The sequence below is a fragment of the Carcharodon carcharias genome, chromosome 11 (assembly GCF_017639515.1).
Source record: "Carcharodon carcharias isolate sCarCar2 chromosome 11, sCarCar2.pri, whole genome shotgun sequence".
In the NCBI taxonomy this organism is placed as follows: domain Eukaryota; kingdom Metazoa; phylum Chordata; class Chondrichthyes; order Lamniformes; family Lamnidae; genus Carcharodon; species Carcharodon carcharias.
In genome coordinates, this window is record NC_054477.1 from 42,286,186 (window position 1) to 42,311,166 (window position 24,981).

Below are 24,981 nucleotides of genomic sequence, written 5' to 3' on the forward strand. Positions count from 1 at the left end.
ACTGAGTGCTCCCCTGTACATGCGCAGACTTCAGCCCTCACGCACCTCCTGCCTCCATTCCGGCAGCGCTGAGGTTGTCAGCGCACGTTTCACGTTAGCTCGCCATTAATTGGCCAACCAGTGTGAAATTGCGGTCGGGTCCCGATCGCTGGTAGTGGTCCGTTTTGCGGCTGCTCCTGGGCCCGCCCGCCGCGCTCACCCGACAAAGGGAAAATCCTGCCAAGGGATCAAAATCTGCTATCCTTATCTGATCTAGCCTACATTTGACTCCAGACTCACAGCAATTTGGTTGACTCTTAACTGCCCCTGAAATGGACTAGCAAGCCACTCAGTTCAAGGACAATTTGGGATGGGCAATAAATGTTGGACTTGCCAGCGATGCTCACATCCCAATAAAGAATAAACAAACTTAGTCATCTCTTGTTTGTTATTATAAATCTCTCTGCGATATATTAACTAATTTACAAAGCATTATATAGAAGCCTCAGCATCAAAACCAACTGGCCAATGCTGGTATTTATAATTCCAAGTGTGCATTCTCCCATTTTAATTACCTCTTCCCTCCCTGCCTGCATTTCTTCCTTATGTATGCGTCAAGCTTCCCCTTAAAAGCACCAGTGCTATCTGGTTCAACCATTCCATGTGGCAGAATGTTCTTACCACGCTCTATGTAAACAAATTCCTCCAAAATTCTATATTTGATCTTTTTGTGGCTATTTATATTTATGTCACCCTGTCCTGGGGTCACCTACAAGTGGAAACAATTTCAACCCTCCCACTCTATCAAACCCCTCCAGGATAACTTTTATTTTTCTCTTCTCTGGATAAAGTACTCTATCCTGCTCAATCTTTCCTGATACTGGCACCTTTTCAATTCTGACAGGATCCATATCATTTTTTTTGCAGTTTCTTCAGTGAATCAATATTCTTTCTATATAGATCAGAATTTTTTTCTCTTTGTTCATTAGACAGAGGTGTTGCTGGCTAGGCCAGCATTTTTATTGCCCATCCCTAATTGCCCTTGACAAGGTGGTAGTGAGCTGCCTTCTGGAACTGCTGCAGCCCATGTGGTGGGAGGGAGTTCCAGGATTTTGACCCAGCGACAGTGAAGGAAAGTGACATAATTCCATGTCAGGATGGCGAGTGGCTCGGAGGGGAATTTGTAAGTGGTGGTGCTCCCGTATATCTGCTGCCTTTGTGCTTCTAGATGGTATAGGTCACGGGTTTGAAAGGTGCTGTTGAGGGAGCTTGGTGAATTGTTGCGATGCATCTTGTAGGTGGTATATACTGCTGCCACTGTGGGTCGATGGTGGGAGGAGTGGATGTTGGGGGTGGTGGATAGGGTGCTAATCAAGTCCTGGATGGTGTCGTACTTCTTGAGTGTTGGTGGAGTTGCATTCATCCAGGCATCGTCCACTGCGTCCAGTTCTCCAAGAACATTCTAGCTAAAGATCTATATAAAGTTAACATCACCCTCCTGCATTACTATTCTATTTTTCTAGAAATGTATCCGAGCACTTTGCACACTTTATGGTTAATAACTTGTAACAATTTACTTATCTGTATTCTTCAACCCCATTTAGTTGCTGATCCCTCAAGAAGCTAGTGACTAAATTATTCCTCTTATCGAAATGAACCACCTCACGCTTCACTATGTTGAGTTTCATTTGCCATTTATCCACTCACTCTGCAAGCCTTTTATTATCTTCCTGTATTCATAAAAGAAAAATCAGAAGAGATGTAAAATGGACTGCCTATTCACTATCCATTTTACACTATCGCAGAAAGTCAAAATCTGCCCCACTGTGTCCAATGTAATTGGAGAAGGAAAAACAGAAAATACTGGAAAAACTCAGCAGGTCTAACAACATCTGAGGAGAGAGAAAAAAAACAGTTAAAGTTTCAATTCCATATGACTTTTCTTCAGAGCAGATAATAAAGAGCAGAAAATTGTAGTGAAACATGTCCCCTCATGTGACTCTGAGCAGGGACATGTTTTTAACTACAAAATTAAGTTTTTATTTTATTTGTATTTGCTTTTGGAAACCTCATCCCGCCTGTGGATGAGCTTTCCAAAAAATGCAAAGGCCGCTTGGCCTTTTTGCTTGCCCGTTAGGTTGAATGCACAGTGAAAAATTCAGAACAATTGATTACTTAATGGCCTTAATAAGCCTTTTAATTGTTGGTGGACGCGCTGCAGGCTCTGGCGCGCGCCTGCTGACCAAACTATCATGCAACTATGCATTGACGTGGCATGCTCGGCCGACGTCAACATGCGTCATTTCACGCTCGGTTGGGTCGGGCGCGCGCCCATCCACCGAGCTAAAGATTCTGCCCACTGTTTCTTAACCTCCTGGCTAGGTGAAACTTTTCACCCCTTCTTTTGAATCAATCTAGTTTGGTTTATTTAAAAATGCAGATGTTCCTTTACACCTATGTGTACCTACCTAATACTTTAAACCTAGCTTATCTTCTGTTACATCAAAGCCTTCAGAACAGCTGCCTTTAATTCATTTAAGTCACACACACATGCACACACGGACATAGACACAGACTTATTCTACAATAAATTCCAATAACATTATGAAAATTATTATGTCTTCCTGATACCAGACACTCTCAAAATTGTAAGGAGTGTAGTGGAATTTATGGGATATTTTGTGTATGAGACAACACAGGGTGGAATCTTGTTGTGAAACCAGGGGTCCCGTCTGCCAGCTGAAGAGCCGGTGAGAGACCCATGGTGCCTCTTCTCAGGAAGGCCTGTCAGATCAGGTAGTGGTGAGGCCAGTGATGGGCCTTTGCCTGGAATCAAGACCCCAGGGGCAAAAGTCCCACCTAGCGAGAGCTACTGGCCAGTAAGAGGCCGGGGCTGCTGCCGGAAGGACACCCCACAGGGACCCAGGGTTCCAGGCTGTAGATTAGTTCTTGGGCTGGGGGTTGTGGGGAGAGAAGTCACGGGGGTTAGAAGCAAGGACAGGGATTGGCTCTCAGCAGGCCCCCTTCTAGATGTCCAGTCCCTTGATCAGAGACTGATTGCCTTTGATCAAGGGACCCCTCCCCTCACCCCCCAACTCCCAGGTAACAAGTAGCTTGCGCAGCTTCTGCATCTGAATGTATGTAGCATTCAAAACAAAACAGATGAACTGAAAGCTCAAATAGATATAAATAAGTACAATCTGATAGCCATTACACAGGCATGGTTGCAGGATAACATTGTTTGGGATCTGAATATTGAAGGGTACATGACTCTAAGGAATACAGGAAGCTAGGAAAAGGTGGAGGGGTGGCTCTGTTAATTAATGATGGGTATTAGCACAATAGAGAGGGATGACCTAAGTCCCGGAAACCAGGATGTAGAAGCAGTTTGGGTAGAGGTGGGAAATGATAGAGGCAAGAAGTCACTTGTGAGAGTACCCCTATCAGTACCCACACGGTAGGATGGAGAATAAAGGAAGAAATAATGGGAGTTTGTCAGAAAGGTACAGTGATAATGATGGGGGATTTTAATCTACTAGGATTTAATCTAATAAAGACTGGAAAAATCAGATGGGCAAAGGTAGCATAGATGAGGAATTCATAGAATGTTTTCGGGATTGTTTCTTAGAACTGCATGTTCTGGAGCCAATCAGAGAGCAGGCTATGCTAGAACTGATATTGTGAAGGAGATAGGATTGATTAAAAACCTTATAATGCAGATGCTCCTAGATAATAGCGATCATAATATGATTAAATTTTACATTCAGTTTGAAGGAGAAAAGAGTAGGTCGAAGACTAGTATTTCAAACTTAAATAAGGGCAATTCTGAGGGCATGAATGCAGAGCTAGCTAAAGTTAACTGGCGAACTATTTTAAGGGTTAGGTCAATAAAGATGCAGTGGCAGATATTTAAAGGGATATTTCAGAATACATAGAATAGATACATTCCAACAAGAAAGAAAAATTCCAATGGGTGGTCCCACCATCCGTGGTTAACTAAAAAAGTTAAAGATAGTATTATACTTGAAGAAAAAGCATATGATTGTTTAAGGATGTGTGGCAGGTCAGAAAATTGGACCGAATATAAAAAACAGCAAAGGATGACTAAAAGATTAATAAAGAGGAAAAATTAGAGTACGAGAGAAAGCTAGCTAGAAATATAAAGGCAGATAGTAAGAGACCCTATCAATATTTTTAAAAAAGTATTAACAAAGTGAGCTTTGATTCTATAGAAAGTGAGTCTGGGGAATTCATAATGGAAAATAAGGAGATGGCAGATGAATTGAACAGGTATTTTACATTGGTCTTCACTATAGAGGATACAGGTAACATCTCAGAATTAGCTGTAAATCAGGAAATGGAAGGGAGGGAGGAACTCAAGAAAATTGCAATAAGTGGTACTAAGCAAATTGTTGAAGCTATGAACTGACTGGAACTCATCCTATGGTCTTAAACGAAGTGGCTAGTGAGATAGTTGGTGCGTTGGTTTTAATTTTCAAAAATTGGAAAATAGCTAATATAACTCCTTTTTCAAAAAAGGGAAGGAGACAGAAAGCAGGAAACTGCAGGCCAGTTAATTTAACATCTGTCTTAGGGAAAATGTTAAAAGCTATTAAAGACTTTGTAGCAGGGCACTTAGATAAATTCAAGGTAATCAGGCAGAGTCAACATGGTTTTGTGAAAGAGAAATCATGTTTAACCAACTTATTGGAGTTCTTTGAAGAAGTAACATGCTGTGGATACAAGAGAACCGATGTGCTGTACTTAGATTTTCAGAAGGCATTTGATAAGGTGCCACGTCAAAGGTTATTGTGGAAAACTGAAGTTCAAGGTGTAAGGAGTAATAAATTGTTATGGATAGAAGATTAGCTAGCTAATAGGAAGCAGAGAATAGTCATAAATGGGTCATTTTCTGGTTGGCAAAATGTAGTGGTGTGCTGGGGCCTCATCTTTTTTCAATTTATGTAAATAACTTGGATGATGGGACCAAAAGTATGGTTGCTAAATTTGCGATGATACAAAGATAGATAGGAAAGTAAATTGTGAAGAGGGCATTAGAAAGCTACAAATGGAAATAGATAAGTTTAGTGAGTGGACAAAGATCTGGCAAATGGAGTATAATGTGGGAAAATGTAAAATTGTCTATATTGGCAGGAAGAATAAAAAATAACCATATTATCTAAATGGTGAGAGATTGCACAGCTCTTAGATGCAGAGGGATCCGGGTGTCCCAGTGCATGAATTGCAAAAGCTTTCTATACAGGTACAGCAAGTAATTTAGGAAAGGTAATAGAATGTTATCATTTATTGCAAGGGGAATTGAATACAAAAGTAGAGAGGCTATGCTTCAATTATACAGGGCATTGGTGAGACCACACCTGGAGCACTGTGTACAGCATTGGTCTCCTTATTTAAGGAAGGATGTAAATATGTTGGAAGCAGTTCAGAGAAGATTTACTAGACCAATACCTAGAATGGGCAGGTTGTCTTATGAGGAAATGTTGGACAAACTAGGTTTGTATCCGCTAGAGTTTAGAAGAGTAAGAGGTGACTTGATCAAAACATATAAGATCCTCAGGGGTCTTGACAGGATGGATGTGGGAAGGATGTTTTCTCTTGTGGTGAATCTAGGACTACAGGTCACAATTTAAAAGTAAGGGAGTCACCTATTTAAGACAGATGAGTGGAATTTTCCTTTTCTCAGAGGGTTGCGAGTCTTTGGAATTCTCTTCCTCAAAATGTGGTGGAAGCAGAGTCTTTGAATATTTTTAAGACAGACCTAGATAGATTCTTGATAAGCATGGGGATGAAAGGTTATTGGGAATAGGTTGAAGTGTGGAGTTGAGGTTACAATCAGATTAGCTATGATCTCATTGAATAGTGGAGTAGGCTCAAGGGGCCGAGTGGCCTATTCTTGCTTCTATTTCGAATGCTCATATGTTCACCTGTCGTGCAGGCTGCATCGTGACAGGCCCACTTGCAGCTGGGTTAATCCCAGGGCGATGGGATGAGGCCCATAAGTGATCATCAATTGGCCACTTAATGGCCTCAGTTGGCAGTAGGGTAGGAAGGTCAACCATGGGCCTTCCTGCCCAGAACTTAATTCTGGTGGAGGTGGAAAGGCAGCAGAGTTCAGTTGCGCCACCAGTGAGAGCAGAAGATTTCACCTATAATCTGTGGATATTTCAAATCTTAAAAATTCCATTCCTCATTTCACACTCCATTTTTAGATAGCTGCTGAGTCGCACCAAATTTATACATAAAGGATCCGTGCACATTTTGAAAATTAGACCCAGTTTATAATGACTGTGATACAAAAATAAGATGCTGTAAGAAGAAACTCCTATTTTGCAGGCCCCAAAGGATAAAACTCACCTTGATGAGAGCTTATGGAGATAGTTACATTAATGGCTCACAGCTGCTGACAACAGGTGAAAACAAAAGGCTACTAAAACAGCATTTGTTTGACATCAGAAAAGTAGTGAGCTCCCTTGTCACAATGGCCCAGAGTTTTGTGTTTGTAATGAAGGCAAAACGGTCAGTACTTGTTGTTATTACAACCGTGAAACTAATAGCAACTTCTGACACTCACATATGCATAGTTCATCATGGAAATCCAAATGTAGCTGTCACTGATTCTCTGCTCCTCCACAAGGTGTGCTGTTACAGTCCTCAACAGTTGGAAAATTTCTGAAATTACTTGAATTGAACGATAGTGCTTATGTTATTGGACATGTAATTCAGAGGTCTAGACTAATGATCTAGAGACATGAGTTCAAATCCCACCATGGTAACAATGTGGAAAATTGCTCAGATCTGTCCTATCTGTAAAAGGCAGGACAGATCTAATGCATCCAATTACTGCCTTGTTGGTAGCAAATTGATGAAAGGTATCATCAACAAACTGATGAAAGGTGTCATCCATAGTGCTATCAAGTGGCTTTTACTCACCAATAACTTGTTTATCAATGCTCAGTTTGGATTCCACAAGGACCACTCAGCTCTAGACCTCATTATAGCCTTGGTCCGAACATGGACAAAGAAGCTGAAGTCCATAGGTGAGATGAGAGTGACTGCCCATGACATCAAGGTAGCATTTGACTGAATATGTAATCAAGGAACCTGTGTAAAATTGAAGTCAGTGGAAAACATGGGGAAAATTCTCTGTTAGCTGGGCTTTACCTATCACAAAGGAAGATGATTGAGGTTGTTGGAAGCCAATCATCTCAGCCAGGCCAGTGTTACAGAAGTTCCTCAGGGCAGTGTCCATCTTCATCAATCGCCTTCCCTCCAGCATAGGATGAGAAATGGGGATACTCGTGTATGATTGAACAGTGTTTAGCTCCATTTGCAACTCCTCAAATAATAAGGTAGATTGTGCATGCATGCAGCATGACCTAGATAATATTCGGGCTTGGGCTGATAAGTGGCAAGCAACATTTGCGCCACATAAGTTCCAGGCAATGAGCATTTTGAGTGAGAGTCTAAGCACTTCCCCTTGACATTCAGTGCCATTACCATTACCAAATCCTCCACCATCAACATCCTGGGGGTCACAATTGACCAAAAACCTAATTGGACCAGCCATATAAATACTATGGCTACAAGAGTGGATCAGAAGCTAGGAATTCTGCAGCAAATGATTCAGCTCCTGACTCCCCAAAGCCTTTTCACCATCCACAAGGCACAAGTCTGAAGGTGATGGAATGCTCTGCACTTGTCTGTGTGAGTGCAGCTCCAACAACATTCATAAAACTCAACACCATCTGATACTCGATCGGCACCTGATCCATCATGTTAAACATTCACTCCCCCCACCATTGATGCACCAAGGCTGAGGTGCGTACCATCTACACAGTGCACTGTAGCAATTCACCACGGCTTCTTTGACAGCACTTCCCCATGATCTTTATCACCTAGAAGGGCAGGAGCAGCAGTCATATGAGAACACAACCAGCTCCAAGTTCTCCTCTGAGTCACACACCATTCTGACTTGGAAATATATCCCTATTCCCTCATTGTGGCTGAATCAGAATCCTGGAACTCCCTGCCTAACAGCACTGTGGGCAGCCCAGAAGTTCAAGGATATGCCTCAGCACCACCTTCTGAAGGGCAATTAGGGATGAGCAATACCTGCTTACCAGTGACCCTCCTATCTTATTAACCAAAACAATTGACATGAGCTTCCATTTTTGCTGTATTTAGTCTCACTGCAAAAACCTTTGAAAAAGTTACACCTTGTAACTAGGCTTCTAACGATGTACTAAGTTCATAATTGGCTCTGACGATACAAAGCTAGGTGGAAATGTAAGTTATGAGGAATATACAGAGACTGCAAATAGATATAGACAGCTTGGGTTGAACTTATTGGCCATGGTGGTGACCATGCAAAGCCCAGGGCAACCCTGCCATGGCCATTTGCATAATCTCCAACAGTATTCAATGGCAATCAGGCAGTTAATTGCCTACTGTTGGGGCTTCCATCAACCGAAAAGCCGGCAAATCTTCAGTCCCAGCTATGCCACTAAAAACAATGGCCACTATTGGGACTGCAGTAGGCCCAGACTAACTCATGGAGAAGGCCCTGGAATCAAGGTGAGTTTGTGGGACATGCCAGGGCCTGTCAGGCAGGACTGGTGAGGAGGTTGCAGGGGGGCTGGGGGTGATGTGTCCATCTTGAGAGCAGGAGCATCTTTCAGCGATGTCAGCCCTTACCACTTGGGGGCCATTGTGTGCCATAGGGTGCTCTATCAGGAGGCCCCCAACTCCCACCTTAAGCCCACACCGAGGCCACCAGTCTTTATTGGGTGGCCTCCCCATGTGGCATAGAGCCTACCAATGGCAGAGGGATGAGGCCCTTTGGCCACAATTGGCCTCCGGATGAGAAGGCCGTCACAATGTTCTCCACTCATGACATAATCAGGGTGGGGGCTGGTAGATGGGAAGGTAACAGGCACGCCTCTCCCCGCTTTCCTGCCTAATTCTACAGTACCCACCACACCTCCTAGCCCACTCCCGAGGGCAGAATTAAATTCTGCCTGTTAAGTAAGCGGGCAACAAAGTGACAGATGGAATATAATGTGAGGAAGCATGAGGTTTTTCACCTTATAAAAGAAAAGTAGAATATTTTTTAAAAGGTGTGAAACTTTTAAATGCTGACGTTCACAGAGACTTGGACCTACTTGTCCAAGGAACGCAAAAAGATAACACCCAGATACAGCAAGTAATAGGAAGACAAATAGCATATTGGCCTTTATTGCAAAGGGACTAGAGTAGAAGAATAAGGAAATCTTGCTACAATTGTATAGGGCTTTGGTGAGACCATATCTGGAGTACTGTGTGCAATTTTGGTCTCCATATCGAAGGAAGGATATACTTGGCTTGGAGTGAAGGTTCACGAGATTGGTCCCTGGGATGAGTGGGTTGACCTATGATAAGAGACTGAGTAAACAGGACATAAATGTTTAGAAGAATAAAAGGTAATCTCATTGAAACAAAATTCTAAAAATGCTTGACAGGGTAGAAACTGAGAGGTTGTTGCCCCTGGCTGGAGATTCTAGAACACAGAGGCAAAGCCTGAGGGTAAGGGATGTAGGACTGGGATGAGGAGAAATTTCTTCACTCAGAGGGTTGTGAATCTTTGGAGTTCTTCACCCCAGGTGTTTGTGCATGCTGATAGGGGAGTGGGCAGGAAAGTGAACTTGAGGCAGGAGATCAACAATGATTTTATTGAATACTGGTGCAGACTCAACAGGCCATATCATCTACTACTGCTCCTCTTTCTTATTTTATTACAACACTAACTTCAAATTTGCAGAATGTCAAATTTCTCCATTATGACAAAAAAAAACAGGATTTTTAAAATAATTTCTCATCAAGTTTGTTTTGATATTTCAGTTTCTACCTTAATCCCATGGGAATGTCTTCAGTTTGCTGTCTGTTAAATGCTTGAAAAGTGAAGGATAACCAGTGTAGTTTTATTTCCAGGTTTGTTGTCTGTGAGAATTTTTCAGTGTGATTCACTGCTTAGACATCTTGATCGGTAAAATGTTGCTGGAATTCCCCTTGAGCTGATACTTGAATCAAAATAACATCAGAAAAGGGGAAACCCCCAGCAAAGAGATTGCTAGATATCTGTGGGCAGCTTTTTTTGGGATCACCAGTGAGCAGTGTCACTTTGTCGCTAATAATGAAATCCAGGCTATTGGAACACAATATACTTCTGATGTGACTGTAGCCTTCAGGCTCCGGTAACAAGCACACCAACTCTCTCAGGACCTATTTTAAGTTTTCATAAATGTCTTTCTGTTTATTCAAAATCCTCACAATTGTACATAATAATTGGACAATGAAATTTTTATCTGCAGAAGTTGTCCTCAACCCATTGAGTAGTAATCTGAGTAAACTTTTCTGCTTTGAATAAATAGGACCTGTCTTCTATGTACAAAACCCTGCTCAAATATTGTACACTTTTAATGCTGAATATTATTGGAAGATTCAGTTAGAAGTGTCTAAATGCTTTTATTCTTTAACAGTCTTCTGTAAAGTAATATCCTGTTCAAGTTTTTGTTTGGTGAGTGTGGTGCAGCTGCAGCCCTTATAGAGTTTATGTCAACAGAACATTATCAGATGTGGGGCAGTATGGTGAAAGGGATCATGTAGAGCTACTGTGTTACATTTAATAGGCTAAAAGCATGCACGTGCTGACTGAATATGGCTCAGTATATTGTTTAATACTCAGCTGTTCAAGATCATGTCAAAATGTTAACTCGTCTAATCTGACTCCTGTAGCTGCCATTATTATGTAACCATAAACCAAGCTTCAGCTGTTGAAGGTCATCAGTTATTGGAGAGCCATTCTTTGTGCATGACTCCATCGTGGTGACAATTTCAACCTTTTTCCCCTTTCTATGCTATTGTTTTAAGTTTACCTCATCAATGTCCTTCCTGTTCCATTCACCCCACACCACCCCTTGGAGTAGCAGTGGCACCACTCTGGTGCCACTACCACAGCACCAAATGGTCCAAAGTCATAAATAACATTCTCCATGACAACAGCCGGAGTGCATTATTCTCCGTCCTCCTTCATGGTGTCTATTATTCCTCCTCCTGCTTCACAATCTCAGCAGTATTTGTCATGTCAACGGATCATCTTCCTCCAATACCTCCTCTATTGTCCAGCTCAATCTGACTGATTTGTTCCATACTTAGCTATCCTGTCACTTGCAAATGACCCCTTTTATTGGCTTCTATTTCAAACCCGCATCCTCATTCCAGGAATTTGTCCTTGGCGCTTTCTTAGTCATGCTGCCCCTTGGTGACATCATCCACAGAATAGTCCCTGCATTCACTTTTGTTCCATCAGACTGTTTGTCTGGTGTGAAGGGTGGACTTTTGTGCTCTCCCTGTGGCAACTTTGATGATGAGTGGCATTTAATCAGGCAGCAAGGCGGCATGGAGACCCGGCTGTCTTCCTGTCTCTGCCCTGATTAAGTCTGTGGTGGAAAGGCCTATGGACAGCCTTCCCAGCCCATTACCAATTGAGCAATAAGGTGAGCAATTAATTCTCGGTTAAGGGCGTCATCTCACCACCACTGGTATAAACCCAATGGCAGGTAGGGTTTCGCCATGTGATGCTCATGACAAGCAAACCCTGGTGTGTTTGCTTGCTGATCCTGAGGGGGACGATCCCTCATTCAAAAGCACTCAGTGTCTGATTGAGGACCTGACATCGGGAAGGAGTGGGGAGGCCTGCTGAGAGCCAACTCCCCTACACACTCTCCCCCTGCAACCCTCACCCCACAAACCCCATCCTGCCATCACTCACCTGTCACATGGGTCTTATGCCTTGGATATCGTTCCAGCAGCAGCCACCGCCACCAAAATGGTGCTGCTGTTCAAAAGAGCTGCAGACCTCAGATTGACCGGCAACTCTTGGCGTGGTTGACTTCCACCCTAGGTTCATGATCCCAGAGAAAGACCTGTTGGTGGCCTGTCAGTTGCTTGATTTGCAAGTAATACTGGCAGGCCTTCCCAGAAATAAGCAACGCGGGACTCTTGCCAGTTCTCCAGTTGGCAGCTGAGACCTCCAGCGCTGGCACAAGATTCTGCCCAACGTCTTGAATAAGCTGCAGTTTCCTCCAGCTAAAAACTAAATTGATGGTCTTCAACTCCTGCCATAAACTGTCCGTCTTTGCTTCTGACTCCATCACTCTATCCAGCCACGTTTCAGACCGAACCAAACTTTTTATAACCTTAGTACCCAGCTTAAACTTGATCTAAGCTTACAACATCATATCTTCTCCATCACAAAAGATTACCTACTTCCAACACTCCTATCTATAACCCTGCCACAACCCATCTACTCCTGAAACTCGCATAAATGCCCTTGTCAACTCCAGACATGATCATACCAATACTTTCCTCATCATCCTCCTATCCTCCACTCTCTGTAAACTTCAGGTAATCTCAAATTCTGTTGTCTGGACCCTATCCTGCAGCAAAACCTGCTTGCACATTCCTCATCCTTATTGATCGACATTTGCTCAGTCCCTCAAAGCCTCAACTTTGAGGTTCTCATCCTTTAATCCTCATCTTTGAAGCCCTTCCCTATCTTTGTAACCTCCTCTAGCACTTCACCATCTCTCTTCCCCCCAAGTATTTTGCATTCCTCTGACTGTAGCATGATGTGCATCCCTACCCTCTTCACTCCTGCCTCGGTGGAATTGACTTCAGCTGTCAGGCCACATGTAGTGGGATTCCCTCCATTAACTTCTCAGCTTTTCCTCCTTTAACAAAAATCCACTTCTTTGAACCTCTGCTTATGGGCCGGATTTTTGCTTCAGAGGCAAGTAGTTAGAGTTGGGAAATTTCCCAGCTTGTTGCACCCACCTTGAGAAAACCTGCACTAAGTGGCGCCAAGCTTGCTCTGGGAGGGTGGATGCAGGATAGAATCAGGCCTGCAACCCTCAGATGCCAATCGAAGGCAGCCATGTGGTGCTGCCGCATGCCAAGACAGGCTGCTCGAAAGGCCTGCCAAGGTTCTCGGGGACTTTGCCCCAATTGTTTTGTTAAATATTAGGCCCTCTAGCCCTCACCCGTCACAGCCCATCACCCCCCACACACTCCCCATGTCCTCTTCATGCCAGCTCATAGCCCACACCCATTCCCCCATGGCCTGTCATACCCTCCATGTCAACATATGCCAACGCCCACCCCCCTCCCCTTGGCTCCTTATAGCCTCAATACAAATTAATGCCAACTCATGCCCCCTCACCCACCACCCTTTGCACTTAGGCTCTCCATCCGAACTGACCCAGTGTCCATCATGGGCAGAATTCAGGAGCCATGTTGAGATGCAATAAAATGCTGTTCAAAGTATCTATCGCAGCTTTCACTATGATAAAAAAACACTCTCGTTCAGAAAGCACATTCAGAATTTTTTTAAAACCATCAAGTACCTAATCCATTATCAAAACAAACAGACTTGTATTCATCAAAGATTGCTAATCCTTGAATAAGCTCTTTGAGCTTTCAATCAAACTGTGAATTTACAACCCCCATGTTAGGATAATTATAGCTTGTGGAAAGCAGCCAACCATTAATAATGATATAGTGATAGCCATTGGAGGAACGTCAAACAGCTAATGGAACAGATTTTTTTTCAGCCTCACTGACACAGGTGCTAGGTTTTCTTTCAAAATTTTAAAGGGCTGGAAATTTAAACAGCTTCACAGCTTGAGTTTTTTTCAACTCTCACTGACACAGACAGGCGGTTCTTTTAATTTTTAAAGGGCTGGGGATTTGAATAACTTGACACTTTGACAGTTCTGCATACTTTATCAGCCCTTCATGAGTATTTACGTCTTCTTCATAAATGTGTGACTCCCATATTATGGATTAAGCTGCTTGCTGAAGCGAATAATTGCTCTGTTTGAACTCAGCACGGCCTTCAAATTGCTCTGCTGAATTCGGGTTTCTCTCATGTGTGAGTCACTTCCCATCCCCTTGCCCCTACTAGTGAAAATGGAATTTGTCAGAAATGGGGGCAGGACTTCCAGATCTGGGTCCCATCCACCATTTTTAAAGGTCTGCGGAGTATCCACAACTCCCCAGAAATCCAGCCCAATATGTCCTTCTTGATGTGTATATTTTTCTGAGCATTTCTGTGAAGCTGCTAGGAATGCTTTTTTCTTTTAAAGGTCTTAAATAAATGCAATTTGTTGCTGATAAGAGATGGACTCTTATTAGAAAAAAAACATTTATGCTTTAGCACCATAATACTTTCACAATATTGACTGAACAACTCTAGGCCTAACGTTAAAGAAATAATTTACCAGCAGTGCAACAAGGCCAACTAACTGATTTTTTCATTTCACTGCCATAAAAAGGTACTTTTTAAAGTGTTCAGATAAGAGTCGTCAGCTGTAACCACCATTACGTCTCTCACCTGAGTAATCTAATTTAAAAGGGCAGTCTGACATATCATTACTTGCAGTAGCTCCCTTGGCAATGGGAAAGGTGGGAAGCAAGGACTGACACTGGCATTGTTTCCATTTTATTGAACTCATACTTATAAATTATATATAATTTATTTAAGCGAATGATATGGGATTAGGAAAAGGCTGCAATTTAACTTGCATTCAGATGAGAGCCACAAATCACTCACATTTCACTCAAATGGTTTGTGATATAAATGGTTCTTTTAATGAAATTGGTGCCATATTATTCAGACCCAATATTCAGAACTCAGTAAAATCTCATTATACTTGTAGAGCAGTGCCTGCTAAACAAACTATGAAAGGAATATTGCAGTTCTCGTGTGAGAATGCAAAGCTTCGTGAGAGTACACTGTCATGTTGTCCTTGGCCACTAGGCGGACAGCAGCCCAAAGGTACTCTTCTTCTATATTTCATTAACAGTATCATTCAACTTGTTTTCAGATTAGACATGAAACAAACTCAGAAGCCTCACCAAAAAAAGTATTATTTGTACAATATGCAGCTGATGAAATAAAAGGTTCTGCTGCGAATAAAGATTGATTGAACCAAAAACAATTTATAGCTTCTAGTTCACGGTATTAATACATCTGCACTAGAAGATTAGAATAATATCCAGAGATTCATTTGTTTGAACACCAGCTGAAGGACTTGTTCCACAATATAGCATTGATAGGTAGTGAAATAGCTAACTATTCCAAATCCTCGAGCACACTTGACGAGTGCGGTTGATCACAGTCTCAAGGTGGAACCTTCCTGACCCTGTGGAGGAGGCTTTAGAGGCGGGATGGCTGGGACGGAATCAGAAAAATTTATCAGCACAGCTTTCCATCACCATCCAGTCTCTGGACAAGTTTAGCTCCTATTCCATTAGAAACATCATTCAGGAACATATTCATCTTTTTAGACTTTCTTTCTTATTTTTGCCCAATTTTTAAATTTAATTTAAACTTTAATTCATTAGGTAATTACAAAGGTAGACAGCAAGATCTCTGATCTCAAGAGCACATGAAGTTGAGGGTAATATACTGGCATGGAATGAGGATTGGTTAACGGACTGAAAACAGAGAGTAGGAATAAATGAAGCATTCACAGGTTGGTAGACTAGTGGGGTACCTCAAGGATCAGTGCTTGGGCCCCAGCTGTTCACAATCTAAAGCAGTGATTTGGATGTGGGGACCAAATGTAACATCTCCAAGTTTGCTGATTACACAAAACTAGGTTAGAATGTGAGTTGTCAGGAGGGTGCAGAAAAGCTTCAAGGGGATTTAGACAGGCTAAGTGAGTTGGCAAGAATATGGCAGATGGAATTAAATGTGGAAAAATGTGAAGTTATCCACTTTGGTAAAAAAACAGTAATGCAAAATATTTCTTAAATGATGAAAGATTGGGAAGTGTTGATGTCCAAAGGAACCTGGGTGTCCTTGTTCATAAGTCACTGAAAGTTAATATGCAGGTGCAGCAAGCAATTAAGAAGGCAAGTGGTATGTTGAGCTTTATTGCAAGAGGATTTGAGTACAGGAGTAAAGAAGCCTTGCTGCAATTGTATAGAACCTTGGTGAGACCCCATCTGGAGAATTGTGTACAGTTTTGGTCTCTTTACCTAAGGAAGGATATATTTGCCACAGAGGGAATACAACAAAGGTTCACTAGACTGATCCCTGGGATGGTGGGATTGTTTTATGAGCAGAGATTGAGGACACAGGGCCTATATTCTCTAGAGTTTAGAATAATAACCTCATTGAAGCATACAAAATTCTTATAGGGTTTGACAAGGTAGGAAGGATGTTTCCCCTAGTTGGGGGCATCTAGAACCAGGGACACAGTCTCAGATTAAGAGGTAGGCCATTTAGACTCAGGTGAGGAGGAACTTCTTCACTGAGGGTGGTGAATTTTTGGAATTCTCTACTCCAAAGGGCTGTGGAGGCTCAGTCGTTGAGTATATTCAGGACAGAGATTGACAGATTCCTAGATATTAAATCTATCAAGGGATACATAGTGCAGGAAAATGGAGTTGAGATAGAAGATCAATCATGATCTAATTGAATGGTGGAGCAGGTTCGAGGGGTTAAATAACCTACTCCTGCTCCTATGTTTAAATGAAACCTTAAAAAACTGACCTTATTGGAGTTCTGTAGATTTAATTGTGGTTCCAGGTCACTGATGCTTAATATAATCCATTCCTGAAATAGGTCAGAGGAATTATAACAGAAAAAAATTATCTTGTGTGCATGTTAAGTAGTTGCAGTTAATTTGTGTAGCTGGTTAATTTTCTGGAACAAGGTGTTAGGCTGAATTTCTTCAGGTGAAAGTGGCTGAACTGGTAGCTTCCAATTGACCTACTAATTTAAAATGCTTGACTTTAATAGAGTTTGAGCTATAAAATAAAACCCATGTGTAAGTTGTAGAAGTGACAGTTACAAATGTTTTGATATAAATTCTCTGCTTTGGAGGTGTTTTTTTTGCCCATGGCAGTAACGTGGGTGGGGGAAATTTCCCAGGCAAGGGGAGGCAGGTTTGTCTGTGTGCGGGAAGTTAAATCCCCTAAAAATGACTCCAGATCAGGATATGGACATAATCCCACTCTCTTCTGGGCATCACTGTGGCAGAATGAAATGCAAGCGGGGAACCCCCTTGGAACTTCAGCGCCTCAGGAGACTTAGGCTCTCACAACAGACCGCAGCTGACATCTGCAGCCTCCTAAAACAAGACCAACTTCCATGGAAACGGAGCTCTGGGTCGGTTGGTCTTGATTTTCAGCCCGTTAAAATTTGGTAAGCATGGATGTTCGTGGAATAGGTGGGCTTGCATTACCTGTGATTGACAAGGTATCTGTCACTGGAGAGACATACTGTCCCCCAGGTCTCTGCATCTTGCCATGATATGTGCTGTCTTCTGCAAGATGAGAAAACAGGTGTGAGTGTTTGTGATAACATGTGTAGAGAGGAGGGAAGGACACCATTGCAGAGGGTGACTGTGAGGCATGGGTGCGAGATGGCAATAGGATGAGGGTGAGTGTGAGTGTATGCTGCTCAAATGGGGATGTGAGATGCTTGGAGAGAGAAGAATGAGTGCAACAGCAAGGTTGTTCTGAGGGGTGCTGGAGAAAGCTGTGGAAGTCAGAGTGTGGGACTTGACACCTGAAATTATGTCACTCACCTGCCATGCTCTCGTGAAGTCCTGGACCTTCAGTGTGCTGTATCCAGGTTGGAGGGACTAACATATGTACTGCCGACTACCCTGGCTACTTCCATCCAAGCCTGCTTGGCTGAAAAGGTTGTCCTCTTCCATCCCTGGAAAAGATCACCTTGTTGCAGACCCTCAGATCCTACAGCAAGATCTCCAGATAAGAATGAGCTACTAGGGAAGCATCCTTCCCATGTCTCCTCTCTGTTCCTGTGGTTGCTGCAGCCTCAATAATCCAAGTGCTGGTGAACCACTGTAACCCATGTTGTGGTCTCTTTAATTAGAAATCCTTCCTTTGACAGAGTTGAAGTGTCATCCTACCCAGCATCTCTGATTGGTTGGGATACTCAGAGGCTGAATTCTAATACTATGGTCAGTTAAAGAACCTTGACGTGGTCATCTCCTTCCTTGTGATTCCTGATCCACAGTTTGGAAATTCAGTGTTTGTGATTTTTAACAAGTTGTGCAGTGTCTAGGCCTTGTTCAAACAGTATGAATAGCTTTGTGACATTGCGGATTGGGCACTGACTTGTCACCTAGGGGGCCTGTGTTCGAATCCACCCTAGAATAATGGACATGTCTGTTCCTACAAGGGTTCTGCGTTTACATAGCTTTAATCCTTAACTCAGCTTCTAGAGGCACTGCAGAAAACTGTTCCTTATTTGACACTAAATGGGAAATCTTGTCTAGAGAAGCCACTATCAAAGTATTACTAGTGAGAAATGTAATGTTCACACTGATGCAATAGATAGTACCCTTCTGAACTTATGATTTAGGCTTTTTTTTTAAACTAGAGAAAGAGTAAGATTTAACATTCTTAACCTGACACTGACATTGTGCAGCTGCAATAGGAAGAAAATGTTCTGTTTCTCAACTCAAGGTTATACATGTGCTTCAACACGAATATGCTTCATGATTATGAGCACAAAATTTTACCTGAAAGGTGCCATGGCTTCTTTACTAGCTGTTTGCCTTCTTCCATTGAGAATATGGAATTTAGTCATCTTGAAATCTAAGCATTCTAGTTTTTCAAGCGTCTAGAAGAACAATATGTGCTCCAATAAAAACCTAATTCCAAATTTTTAAGGTTATCAAGGCTTTAGAGGGGGTGCAAAGGGAATTTACTAGAATAATGCCAGAGATGCAGGACTTTTAAGTGGAGAGACTAGAGAAACTGGGTTTGTTCTCCTTAGATCAGAGACAGTAAAGGCAAGATTTGATAGAGGTGTTCAAAATCATGAAGAGTTTGATAGAATAAGTAAGGAGAAATTATTTCCAGTGATCAATAAGCAGAAATCACAGATTTAAAGTAATTGGCAAAAGAACAAGGACAACATGAGGAAAAATATTACACTGAGTTTTCATGATTTGGATTGCATTGCCTGAAAGAGTAATGGAAGCAGGTTCAACAAACGGGAAAATTAGCAAATACTTGAAGTGGAAAATTTTATAGGGCTATAGGGAAAGAGCAGGAAACTGGGTTTAACTGGATAGATCTTTCAAAAACCTGGCACAGGCATGACAGGTCAAATGGCCTCCTCCTGTGCAGTATCATTCTATGATTTACAAGGCTGGGTGTTTAACAATGTTTGAATCAGCAAGCTGAACTCCAAAATTGCTCAACCTGTTAGCTAGCTAGTTAATAAACAGCCTTCCATTTGCTTAGCTCTCACAAGCTTAGCTCAAGCTTTTTCCTACCGAATGAAACACAAGAAACAAAAACACCCAAAACACCAATGACCTGGTTACTAATGAGTTATGATACATAGACCCAGTTGTCAACATTTTTCCCTAAAAGTATGTAGATCTGTGCTTCGTAGGTGCTTCAGATAAATGTGTGCCTTTAATCTGTAATATTGACATTGTATTAAGAATGTATTTGTTTCATTTTCAGAAAAATACAAAACGATGAAGCAGTATTTTGTTTTTGCTAATGGAGGATTATTATCATTGCAGTGATTGTTAATAGTTCCAGTAGAGTGAAGAATGTATGTAGGTGTTATACATAGCCAATTACTAAGATATGTATAAAACAAAGACACAGGATCGAGCCCTGAGAGTTCACAGTCTTTTTAATTGAAGGGAGGTGTCGTTTGTATTTCTTTCTTTCATGAGGCATTGAAGCTTTAAGGAGACACTTTCTTAAAATACAGCAGGAATAATGTAATTCATAAACATAAGGATGCAGGTTGGCCCATGTTATCTATTGTTGTTGAACTTCCAGCAGATAATTCACCAACAACAGGCAGTTTTCTGATTCTGCAGAGGTTATCATCATTGCAGTCATATTTCTGCTGTGGTCATATACCAGGATGGTATTTTTTCAGGCAAATTTAGTACCTTGTCTATGTTCTACCATTATCACCGAAGAATGATAGTGAAGACAGTGCCCAGGTTTACATAGATAGCAGCTGAAAGAAGTGGGAAGACAAAAGGTGGCACTGTTTTGCATTCCAGGGCATCCTTTTCAAATTGAGTTAGATAGAGTACCTGGCAGGAGGTTGCACAACATATCAACCAGAGAGGGTAGCATCCAATTCATAAGAAATCATTAGACTTGATGAAATCAGCCAAGGGAAATCTTCTCATAAGTGCCTTATAACAAATATTTAGGCATACAATGCATGTGTTCCACACATCATGTTACACATTGCTTGCTGCCTCACACAAAGCACTCAGACCTTAGAGCCTTCGAATGCCTACATGCATGCCTCTACTTTCATAGGGCACCAATCACATCTGCAATTTATCACTGAAATTGTTAGCATGCTGACTTCTTAAATGAGCTTCACACAACAAATCCTTCTGACAGAATCTCACTGCGTATTCAAGTATTCACACATAATGGGCTGAAGTGTTGCATTTCATGTGTTCCTGACACTTCCAAGATATAAATTTTATTTCTCTGCTTGCAGGGCAAGATGGCACATGAGAGATTGAAGCAGACCTGAAGTGGTTTAGGGCCTTGAATATCTTTGTGGAAGCAATTTTGTAAGCCTCTGGGTTTGAGAGCATTCAGGAACTGGGAAGGTTGAAGCCTGGGGTATCCTTCAATCAGATGGCTAGCACTATCTTGTGTTCTTTTCTTTCCTGATACTTGCTTGCTGTGACCGAGGTGTACTTCAATTACAACCTCATGTGACAAAGCAGATACCCTTCGCTTAAGTTACAGACGAATGCCATGCAGCCAGCATTCTTATGTATGTTCCTCTTCTATCTTTGTAGTGTCTCCTAAGAACCAGCTCCAAGTCTCAATACTCCAGAAGAAGACAGCATCTTGTAATACTCATTCCACCTATTGCAAGCACCAACATGAGTATATCCCATTTGAGGAATTTCAGTGGTCAGTTTGAGGAGAGTACATCAGTCATATCACAGAACATGAGTGGGCAGTTGCATGTAGCAATGACAGTGGGGAAGCAGAATCAGGCTAGCTGGAAGGCCAGCTTATAGCTGTAGACACTAGGAAGTCCTGTCTTTAAATACTGATTTCTATCCCAGTCCCCCAGTCTTTTATGCAGTTATTTCAGAGCACAAAAAATACCTTGCAAGCTCTGGTAGCAAGTGCAATAATGCATGACCACTTGTATGAACTACAGTCTACCATGAAGTATGCAGTAAACCCCGGAAACCTAAGCAACAGAGGTTCTTTGCAGGGGAGTATCTCACATTGCTGCATATAGATGTTGAGCTTCAATATCCAAGGAACTCTGGTGTCCATCTTCGGCATACTAGGAGATCAGATGGGAAGAGCCATTACACACAGCTTCATCACCCACATTACAGACCACAGGGCTCCTCCCATGAAGATTACTGGATACACTAAGGGAGTGCCCAGTAGGCTAAAGTAGGAATTTCTCTCAGGGAGATGACACAATCACTTCCAGTTTCCATCTATTCCCAAGTGTTATTGTGGCCCCATGGTAAGCCTCCTGACTTTGATTCAAAAAGTAATGGATTCCAGCCCCAGTCTTGGGAGTTATGCACATGTTAGGGGGCTAAATGAAAAAAGAAACAACTTGCATATATATGGCACCTTTCACATCCTCAGCATCCCAAAATACATCTGAATCAATGACTTGCTTTTGTGTCATTACCATTGCTTTGTGGGAATGCAGCAGCCAATTTGCACAGAGCAGTGAGATAAGTCTATTTTTGGAGATGTTAACTGAGGTATAACTGTTGACAATCGCCTTGACAAGGAGAGGTTTACTGTTCTTTTTCAAGTCAAGCTATGGGGTCTTCTTATTCTATCTGAAGTATTATTGGTTTAACATCCTATCCAAAAGACAACACCTCGAAAAATGCAGAGCTTCCTCTGACCACACTGAATGGTAATGCCTCGGCCAATCAGAGTCAACTTGCCAGCAATTAGTACCCTTTTCTCCAGTAGTGATCATTTAAAATTTAAAACTCAGTTGAATCCAGGAACAGTGTCCACTCTCTTATCTTTCCTCCCCCAACCCCACCCACCCCCAAAGCTGTCAGTGACATGTTTTACTCTACTGCATATGTTCAGAATCAACAGCACAGAAGGATGCCATTCAGCCCATTGTGCCTGAACCAGTTCTTTGAAACAGCTATCCAATTAGTCCCAACCCCTGTTCTTTTCCCATGCTCCTGCAATCCTTTTCATTTCCTTTTTGAAAGTTACTATTGAATAGTGGTCATGTCACTGAACTACTGATCCAGAAGCCCGGATTAATGTTCTGGCTACAAGTTCAAATCCCACCACAGCAACTAGGGGGATTTAAGTTTAATTCATTAATTAAATCATTACTGAAAAGCTACTCTCAGTAATGAAGGTCATGAAAATACCAGACTGTCTTTAACCATCTTCAACTGCTCCATCAATGACCTTCCCTCCATCATAACATCAAAAGTGAGGTGCTCACAAATAAGTACACAGTGTTCAGTCCCATTCGCAAATCCTCAGATATTGAAGTTGCCCATGCCCAACTGCAAATGAACCTGGACAACATTCGGGCTTGGGCTGGTAAGCAGCTAGTAACATTTGGGTCACAGAACTGCCAGGCAATGACCGCTTTCAACAAAAGAAAACCTAACCATCTCACCTTGATATTCAACAGCATTACCACCGCTGAACTCTCTTACCATCAACATCCTGGGAGTTAACATTGACTAGAAGATTAACTGGATCAGCCAGATAAATAGTGTGGCTACAAGAGCAGATCAGAGGTTGGGAATTCTGCAGCAAGTAACTCATCTCCCAACTCCCCAAAGCCTACCTACCATCTACAAGACACAAATCAGGATTGTTATGAAATACTCTCTACTTGGCTGGATGAATGCAGCTCCACCAACACTCAAAGAAGCTCGACATCATGCAAGACAAAACAGCCCATTTGATTGGCATCCCATCCAACACCTTAAAAATTCACTCCCTCCACCACCAGTCCACAGTGGCAGCAGTGTGTACCATCTACAAGATGTACTGCAGCAACCCGCCAAGGCTTCTTTGACAGCACCATTCAAACGATCAACCTCTGTCAGGTATTCAGAATGACAAGGGCAGCAGATGCCCAACATCAGGGAATACCACAACCTCCAAGTTCCCCTCCAATTCACACACCATCCTGATTTGGAACTATAGTGTTACTCCTACACTGTAGCTGGGTCAAAATCCTGGAATTACCTCTAGTCGCTCGGTAGTACAGAACTTGAATATTACTGAAAAGAGAGACAAGTGCAAGATTGACAAACTTTAAATGATCACTATTGGAGAAAAGGGTACTAATTGGTTGGCAAGTTGACTCTGATTGGCCAAGGCATTACCATGCAGAAAGCACCCCAAGCTTCCGGGTAATTCAAAAAAGTCACAGGACTTGAACATATTCCTTTGTTTGCAAAGAATGGGGTCCCTGCATATGTTGCTTCTAGCAGGCCAAAATGAGCTACCTTACGATTATCTTAAATTGGGTGTTAGTGTAGCTATTAGTGGATTCAAGATTGTTTAGCAAGTGCTGCCCAATTTAGCAATCACACTTAACAGTAGACGTTTTGGGTTTTGGAAGCGTGGGCTGGTTGAGTACGGTCTGTATTCTTCCTATTACGCACAACTGAAGGAACCTGCTGTTTAACTTAATCAGCCAATTGTAGATACATATGGCCTACATACCTGGCATCTCATCCACACTAAAATTCATACACGACATTGCTCAATTTTGTGGTGGGCAGAATGCTTTTTGGACTGGAAGCAGCATCCTGTTAGTAGAAAATAGCCACTGCTGCTCAAATTTTTGTATGAATTTCAGAATTTTTCCATAAACAATACAAACAATATATTAATCAGAAATTGTCATAACTGATTTAAACACATATTTATAATTTATTTCAAGTTACACACCATGGTTATTATAAGCAAAATGATAACATGATTAAGACATTTCTTTTTTTTAGCCCATGTTTGGATTTCCACATTACACTGAAAATTACACAGAGAGATGTTTAAAGGCTATATGGGAACATTTTATCTAGAGACGATTGGGTGTTTGAGACAAGCCCTGAGGTTTAGTGACGTTAGTAGGTGGAGATTGAACACGCATTCTGTAGCTGGGAAAAACACGAAACAAAAACATATATTTTCTATGTAAATTTTTCTGTAGTTTAGTGCCTCAAAAATAACAAACGTTTGTGTTCATTTGTCCCTCTAATTAAAGAGAGAAAAAATGAAAATCAGGATCTGAAAGGAGGATAAATTCTTTCTTTTGCACTAGGAGCTCTGATGTGTAAGTTACCAGTTGTTTATTTCCCTGCAGTCAGTCATTCTCAGACCTTGTTTTGTCAAAACAGCTGGGTGTGGAGATGCCTAAAAGCGAATATAAAATAAGCCAGCCTGAATTCCTTTGCAGGCCTGTTGTGACCTATCACTGTACTACCCTCCAGCACTATGCTGATTGTGATTAATTAAGTACACTCACGCATCCCCTAGTAGGTGGGATCCAATGAACAGACTGAAGGCTTGCTGAAAAAATGTTATTATTAGATGAATTCCTCCATGTATTATTCATCTTTATGCCATGCTCCCCAATTTATTCTTCCTTTATTTATCTGTGAGTAGCATCAGTTATGATACTTCATTAGTCTCTACCTATTATTGTGCTATTATGCTGTGACAAAGTATTACTATGTGAAAATAATACTCCCTCTGCACCCCCTAAAATAAAGCTGTGCAAATGTTTATAAGATTCTACAAAATGAATGTCTTACACAGCAGGCAAATAGCAAATGTACAAGTGAATATGGGCTGTGTTCCCATTTAAGAATGAAGCCCTTCATTTAGTGCCATTGTGTTACA

General features: G+C 41.8%; 1 protein-coding gene across 3 annotated transcripts in view; it reads left to right on the forward strand.

Moving 5' to 3' along the window:
• Positions 1-24,981, forward strand: part of stard13b (StAR-related lipid transfer (START) domain containing 13b) — a 581,811-nt gene that overhangs the window by 420,158 nt on the left and 136,672 nt on the right. The window lies entirely within an intron of this gene.